Here is an 8,628-nt window from a genome sequence, read left to right on the forward strand (position 1 = left end):
ACGATAATTTTGTAGAGAAATCGATTTCTTTTGAAGATGAAAACCACCTTTAGGTTTAGAAAATGCTGTTTGTAGAGATGAAAAACATTATTTTGGTAAGAAAACCATATTTTTGCAAGGGTAAAAAGTGATACCTAAGAGAGACCTTTTTATTTCTGGTGTAAGTATTGATATTCCTGTGAATTTTTTCTAAAATCTGTCAGAAAAGGATATATCTGTTGGAAATGTCCTTATTTTGTAGAGGAGAAAAGGTATTTCTGTTAGTAACCTCCTCAATTTGTAGAAGAGAAAAGGTATTCTGGAAACAATGTGTCATATTTTGCTACCAAGCTTCATTTTGTAGAGAAAATGTCTTCTTTTGGGGATGAAAACCAGTATTTCTGGGAAACAGCGCTATTTTAAAGGGATAAAAAGCATTATTTTGGTGAGAAAACCATGTCCTTGCAAGGATAAAGAATGATTCTTAGGAGAGAACTTTTATTTCCGGGATAGGTACTGATATTTGTGTGACATTCTTCTAAAATTTGTCAGAAATCGATATTTCTGTTGGAAATGTCCTTATTTTGAAGAGGGAAAGAGTTATTCCAATAACAGTGTTTCATATGTTGCTACAAGGGACCATTTGTAGAGAAAACGATTTCTATTGGGGATGAAAACCACTTTTTTGGGTAGAAAATGCTACTTGTAATGATGAAAAGCTTTGTATTGGTAAGAAAAAGAATTTTTGGCAAGATTCAAGAGTGATACCTGAGAAAGAACACATTTTTTTCTGGTGTAAGTATTGATATTAGCGTGAAATACATCGGAAATTTGTCTGAAATGGATAATTCTTATGTTAATGTCATTATTTTGTAGGGGAAGACAGATATTCTGGAATCAATGAATCATAATTTGTTACAAAGCATCCTTTTAAAGAGAATGTGTTTTCTTTTGGGGATGAAAACCAGTAATTTAGGGAGAAATTGCTATTTGTAGGGATGAAAAGCATTAGTTTGGGAAGAAAACCATAGTTTTGCAAGGATGAAGAGTGATACCTAAGAGTGTACTTTTCATTTCTGGGATAAGTGTCGATATTCATGTGACCTACTTCTAAAATTTGTCAGAAATCGATATTTCTGTTGGAAATGTCATTCTTTTTTAGATGAAAAGAGTTATTCTGGAAACAATGTGTCATATATGGCTACAAACGATAATTTTGTAGAGAAATCGATATCTTTTGAAGATGAAAACCACCTTTAGGTTTAGAAAATGCTGTTTGTAGAGATGAAAAACATTATTTTGGTAAGAAAACCATATTTTTGCAAGGGTAAAGAGTGATACCTAAGAGAGACCTTTTTATTTCTGGTATAAGTATTGATATTCCTGTGAATTTTTTCTAAAATCTGTCAGAAAAGGATATATCTGTTGGAAATGTCCTTATTTTGTAGAGGAGAAAAGGTATTTCCGTTAGTAACGTCCTCAATTTGTAGAAGAGAAAAGGTATTCTGGAAACAATGTGTCATATTTTGCTACCAAGCTTCATTTTGTAGAGAAAATGTCTTCTTTTGGGGATGAAAACCAGTATTTCTGGGAAACAGCGCTATTTTAAAGGGATAAAAAGCATTATTTTGGTGAGAAAACCATGTCCTTGCAAGGATAAAGAATGATTCTTAGGAGAGAACTTTTATTTCCGGGATAGGTACTGATATTTGTGTGACATTCTTCTAAAATTTGTCAGAAATCGATATTTCTGTTGGAAATGTCCTTATTTTGAAGAGGGAAAGAGGTATTCCAATAACAGTGTTTCATATGTTGCTACAAGGGACCATTTGTAGAGAAAACGATTTCTATTGGGGATGAAAACCACTTTTTTGGGTAGAAAATGCTACTTGTAATGATGAAAAGCTTTGTATTGGTAAGAAAAAGAATTTTTGGCAAGATTCAAGAGTGATACCTGAGAGAGAACACATTTTTTTCTGGTATAAGTATTGATATTAGCGTGAAATACATCGGAAATTTGTCTGAAATGGATAATTCTTATGTTAATGTCATTATTTTGTAGGGGAACACAGATATTCTGGAATCAATGTGTCATAATTTGTTACAAAGCATCCTTATAAAGAGAATGTGTTTTCTTTTGGGGATGAAAACCAGTAATTTAGGGAGAAATTGCTATTTGTAGGGATGAAAAGCATTAGTTTGGGAAGAAAACCATAGTTTTGCAAGGATGAAGAGTGATACCTAAGAGTGTACTTTTCATTTCTGGGATAAGTGTCGATATTCATGTGACCTACTTCTAAAATTTGTCAGAAATCGATATTTCTGTTGGAAATGTCATTCTTTTTTAGATGAAAAGAGTTATTCTGGAAACAATGTGTCATATATGGCTACAAACGATAATTTTGTAGAGAAATCGATTTCTTTTGAAGATGAAAACCACCTTTAGGTTTAGAAAATGCTGTTTGTAGAGATGAAAAACATTATTTTGGTAAGAAAACCATATTTTTGCAAGGGTAAAGAGTGATACCTAAGAGAGACCTTTTTATTTCTGGTGTAAGTATTGATATTCCTGTGAATTTTTTCTAAAATCTGTCAGAAAAGGATATATCTGTTGGAAATGTCCTTATTTTGTAGAGGAGAAAAGGTATTTCTGTTAGTAACGTCCTCAATTTGTAGAAGAGAAAAGGTATTCTGGAAACAATGTGTCATATTTTGCTACCAAGCTTCATTTTGTAGAGAAAATGTCTTCTTTTGGGGATGAAAACCAGTATTTCTGGGAAACAACGCTATTTTAAAGGGATAAAAAGCATTATTTTGGTGAGAAAACCATGTCCTTGCAAGGATAAAGAATGATTCCTAGGAGAGAACATTTATTTCCGGGATAGGTACTGATATTTGTGTGACATTCTTCTAAAATTTGTCAGAAATCGATATTTCTGTTGGAAATGTCCTTATTTTGAAGAGGGAAAGAGGTATTCCAATAACAGTGTTTCATATGTTGCTACAAGGGACCATTTGTAGAGAAAACGATTTCTATTGGGGATGAAAACCACTTTTTTGGGTAGAAAATGCTACTTGTAATGATGAAAAGCTTTGTATTGGTAAGAAAAAGAATTTTTGGCAAGATTCAAGAGTGATACCTGAGTGAGAACACATTTTTTTCTGGTGTAAGTATTGATATTAGTGTGAAATACATCGGAAATTTGTCTGAAATGGATAATTCTTATGTTAATGTCATTATTTTGTAGGGGAACACAGATATTCTGGAATCAATGTGTCATAATTTGTTACAAAGCATCGTTTTAAAGAGAATGTGTCTTCTTTTGGGGATGAAAACCAGTAATTTAGGGAGAAATTGCTATTTGTAGGGATGAAAAGCATTAGTTTGGGAAGAAAACCATAGTTTTGCAAGGATGAAGAGTGATACCTAAGAGTGTACTTTTCATTTCTGGGATAAGTGTCGATATTCAAGTGACCTACTTCTAAAATTTGTCAGAAATCGATATTTCTGTTGGAAATGTCATTCTTTTTTAGATGAAAAGAGTTATTCTGGAAACAATGTGTCATATATGGCTACAAACGATAATTTTGTAGAGAAATCGATTTCTTTTGAAGATGAAAACCACCTTTATGTTTAGAAAATGCTGTTTGTAGAGATGAAAAACATTATTTTGGTAAGAAAACCATATTTTTGCAAGGGTAAAGAGTGATACCTAAGAGAGACCTATTTATTTCTGGTATAAGTATTGATATTCCTGTGAATTTTTTCTAAAATCTGTCAGAAAAGGATATATCTGTTGGAAATGTCCTTATTTTGTAGAGGAGAAAAGGTATTTCTGTTAGTAACCTCCTCAATTTGTAGAAGAGAAAAGGTATTCTGGAAACAATGTGTCATATTTTGCTACCAAGCTTCATTTTGTAGAGAAAATGTCTTCTTTTGGGGATGAAAACCAGTATTTCTGGGAAACAACGCTATTTTAAAGGGATAAAAAGCATTATTTTGGTGAGAAAACCATGTCCTTGCAAGGATAAAGAATGATTCCTAGGAGAGAACTTTTATTTCCGGGATAGGTACTGATATTTGTGTGACATTCTTCTAAAATTTGTCAGAAATCGATATTTCTGTTGGAAATGTCCTTATTTTGAAGAGGGAAAGAGGTATTCCAATAACAGTGTTTCATATGTTGCTACAAGGGACCATTTGTAGAGAAAACGATTTCTATTGGGGATGAAAACCACTTTTTTGGGTAGAAAATACTACTTGTAATGATGAACAGCTTTGTATTGGTAAGAAAAAGAATTTTTGGTAAGATTCAAGAGTGATACCTGAGAGAGAACACATTTTTTTCTGGTGTAAGTATTGATATTAGTGTGAAATACATCGGAAATTTGTCTGAAATGGATAATTCTTATGTTAATGTCATTATTTTGTAGGGGAAGACAGATATTCTGGAATCAATGAATCATAATTTATTACAAAGCATCGTTTTAAAGAGAATGTGTCTTCTTTTGGGGATGAAAACCAGTAATTTAGGGAGAAATTGCTATTTGTAGGGATGAAAAGCATTAGTTTGGGAAGAAAACCATAGTTTTGCAAGGATGAAGACTGATACCTAAGAGTGTACTTTTCATTTCTGGGATAAGTGTCGATATTCATGTGACCTACTTCTAAAATTTGTCAGAAATCGATATTTCTGTTGGAAATGTCATTCTTTTTTAGATGAAAAGAGTTATTCTGGAAACAATGTGTCATATATGGCTACAAACGATAATTTTGTAGAGAAATCGATTTCTTTTGAAGATGAAAACCACCTTTAGGTTTAGAAAATGCTGTTTGTAGAGATGAAAAACATTATTTTGGTAAGAAAACCATATTTTTGCAAGGGTAAAAAGTGATACCTAAGAGAGACCTTTTTATTTCTGGTGTAAGTATTGATATTCCTGTGAATTTTTTCTAAAATCTGTCAGAAAAGGATATATCTGTTGGAAATGTCCTTATTTTGTAGAGGAGAAAAGGTATTTCTGTTAGTAACCTCCTCAATTTGTAGAAGAGAAAAGGTATTCTGGAAACAATGTGTCATATTTTGCTACCAAGCTTCATTTTGTAGAGAAAATGTCTTCTTTTGGGGATGAAAACCAGTATTTCTGGGAAACAACGCTATTTTAAAGGGATAAAAAGCATTATTTTGGTGAGAAAACCATGTCCTTGCAAGGATAAAGAATGATTCTTAGGAGAGAACTTTTATTTCCGGGATAGGTACTGATATTTGTGTGACATTCTTCTAAAATTTGTCAGAAATCGATATTTCTGTTGGAAATGTCCTTATTTTGAAGAGGGAAAGAGGTATTCCAATAACAGTGTTTCATATGTTGCTACAAGGGACCATTTGTAGAGAAAACGATTTGTATTGGGGATGAAAACCACTTTTTTGGGTAGAAAATGCTACTTGTAATGATGAAAAGCTTTGTATTGGTAAGAAAAAGAATTTTTGGCAAGATTCAAGAGTGATACCTGAGAAAGAACACATTTTTTTCTGGTGTAAGTATTGATATTAGCGTGAAATACATCGGAAATTTGTCTGAAATGGATAATTCTTATGTTAATGTCATTATTTTGTAGGGGAAGACAGATATTCTGGAATCAATGAATCATAATTTGTTACAAAGCATCCTTTTAAAGAGAATGTGTTTTCTTTTGGGGATGAAAACCAGTAATTTAGGGAGAAATTGCTATTTGTAGGGATGAAAAGCATTAGTTTGGGAAGAAAACCATAGTTTTGCAAGGATGAAGAGTGATACCTAAGAGTGTACTTTTCATTTCTGGGATAAGTGTCGATATTCATGTGACCTACTTCTAAAATTTGTCAGAAATCGATATTTCTGTTGGAAATGTCATTCTTTTTTAGATGAAAAGAGTTATTCTGGAAACAATGTGTCATATATGGCTACAAACGATAATTTTGTAGAGAAATCGATTTCTTTTGAAGATGAAAACCACCTTTAGGTTTAGAACATGCTGTTTGTAGAGATGAAAAACATTATTTTGGTAAGAAAACCATATTTTTGCAAGGGTAAAGAGTGATACCTAAGAGAGACCTTTTTATTTCTGGTATAAGTATTGATATTCCTGTGAATTTTTTCTAAAATCTGTCAGAAAAGGATATATCTGTTGGAAATGTCCTTATTTTGTAGAGGAGAAAAGGTATTTCCGTTAGTAACGTCCTCAATTTGTAGAAGAGAAAAGGTATTCTGGAAACAATGTGTCATATTTTGCTACCAAGCTTCATTTTGTAGAGAAAATGTCTTCTTTTGGGGATGAAAACCAGTATTTCTGGGAAACAACGCTATTTTAAAGGGATAAAAAGCATTATTTTGGTGAGAAAACCATGTCCTTGCAAGGATAAAGAATGATTCTTAGGAGAGAACTTTTATTTCCGGGATAGGTACTGATATTTGTGTGACATTCTTCTAAAATTTGTCAGAAATCGATATTTCTGTTGGAAATGTCCTTATTTTGAAGAGGGAAAGAGGTATTCCAATAACAGTGTTTCATATGTTGCTACAAGGGACCATTTGTAGAGAAAACGATTTCTATTGGGGATGAAAACCACTTTTTTGGGTAGAAAATGCTACTTGTAATGATGAAAAGCTTTGTATTGGTAAGAAAAAGAATTTTTGGCAAGATTCAAGAGTGATACCTGAGAGAGAACACATTTTTTTCTGGTATAAGTATTGATATTAGCGTGAAATACATCGGAAATTTGTCTGAAATGGATAATTCTTATGTTAATGTCATTATTTTGTAGGGGAAGACAGATATTCTGGAATCAATGTGTCATAATTTGTTACAAAGCATCCTTATAAAGAGAATGTGTTTTCTTTTGGGGATGAAAACCAGTAATTTAGGGAGAAATTGCTATTTGTAGGGATGAAAAGCATTAGTTTGGGAAGAAAACCATAGTTTTGCAAGGATGAAGAGTGATACCTAAGAGTGTACTTTTCATTTCTGGGATAAGTGTCGATATTCATGTGACCTACTTCTAAAATTTGTCAGAAATCGATATTTCTGTTGGAAATGTCATTCTTTTTTAGATGAAAAGAGTTATTCTGGAAACAATGTGTCATATATGGCTACAAACGATAATTTTGTAGAGAAATCGATTTCTTTTGAAGATGAAAACCACCTTTAGGTTTAGAAAATGCTGTTTGTAGAGATGAAAAACATTATTTTGGTAAGAAAACCATATTTTTGCAAGGGTAAAGAGTGATACCTAAGAGAGACCTTTTTATTTCTGGTGTAAGTATTGATATTCCTGTGAATTTTTTCTAAAATCTGTCAGAAAAGGATATATCTGTTGGAAATGTCCTTATTTTGTAGAGGAGAAAAGGTATTTCTGTTAGTAACGTCCTCAATTTGTAGAAGAGAAAAGGTATTCTGGAAACAATGTGTCATATTTTGCTACCAAGCTTCATTTTGTAGAGAAAATGTCTTCTTTTGGGGATGAAAACCAGTATTTCTGGGAAACAACGCTATTTTAAAGGGATAAAAAGCATTATTTTGGTGAGAAAACCATGTCCTTGCAAGGATAAAGAATGATTCCTAGGAGAGAACATTTATTTCCGGGATAGGTACTGATATTTGTGTGACATTCTTCTAAAATTTGTCAGAAATCGATATTTCTGTTGGAAATGTCCTTATTTTGAAGAGGGAAAGAGGTATTCCAATAACAGTGTTTCATATGTTGCTACAAGGGACCATTTGTAGAGAAAACGATTTCTATTGGGGATGAAAACCACTTTTTTGGGTAGAAAATGCTACTTGTAATGATGAAAAGCTTTGTATTGGTAAGAAAAAGAATTTTTGGCAAGATTCAAGAGTGATACCTGAGAGAGAACACATTTTTTTCTGGTATAAGTATTGATATTAGCGTGAAATACATCGGAAATTTATCTGAAATGGATAATTCTTATGTTAATGTCATTATTTTGCAGGGGAAGACAGATATTCTGGAATCAATGAATCATAATTTGTTACAAAGCATCCTTTTAAAGAGAATGTGTTTTCTTTTGGGGATGAAAACCAGTAATTTAGGGAGAAATTGCTATTTGTAGGGATGAAAAGCATTAGTTTGGGAAGAAAACCATAGTTTTGCAAGGATGAAGAGTGATACCTAAGAGTGTACTTTTCATTTCTGGGATAAGTGTCGATATTCATGTGACCTACTTCTAAAATTTGTCAGAAATCGATATTTCTGTTGGAAATGTCATTCTTTTTTAGATGAAAAGAGTTATTCTGGAAACAATGTGTCATATATGGCTACAAGCGATAATTTTGTAGAGAAATCGATTTAATTTGAAGATGAAAACCACCTTTTGGTTTAGAAAATGCTGTTTGTAGAGATGAAAAACTTTATTTTGGTAAGAAAACCATATTTTTGCAAGGGTAAAAAGTGATACCTAAGAGAGACCTTTTTATTTCTGGTGTAAGTATTGATATTCCTGTGAATTTTTTCTAAAATCTGTCAGAAAAGGATATATCTGTTGGAAATGTCCTTATTTTGTAGAGGAGAAAAGGTATTTCTGTTAGTAACCTCCTCAATTTGTAGAAGAGAAAAGGTATTCTGGAAACAATGTGTCATATTTTGCTAC

The sequence above is a fragment of the Coturnix japonica genome, chromosome W (genome assembly GCF_054131305.1).
Source record: "Coturnix japonica strain WE chromosome W, WE-NBRP24, whole genome shotgun sequence".
In the NCBI taxonomy this organism is placed as follows: domain Eukaryota; kingdom Metazoa; phylum Chordata; class Aves; order Galliformes; family Phasianidae; genus Coturnix; species Coturnix japonica.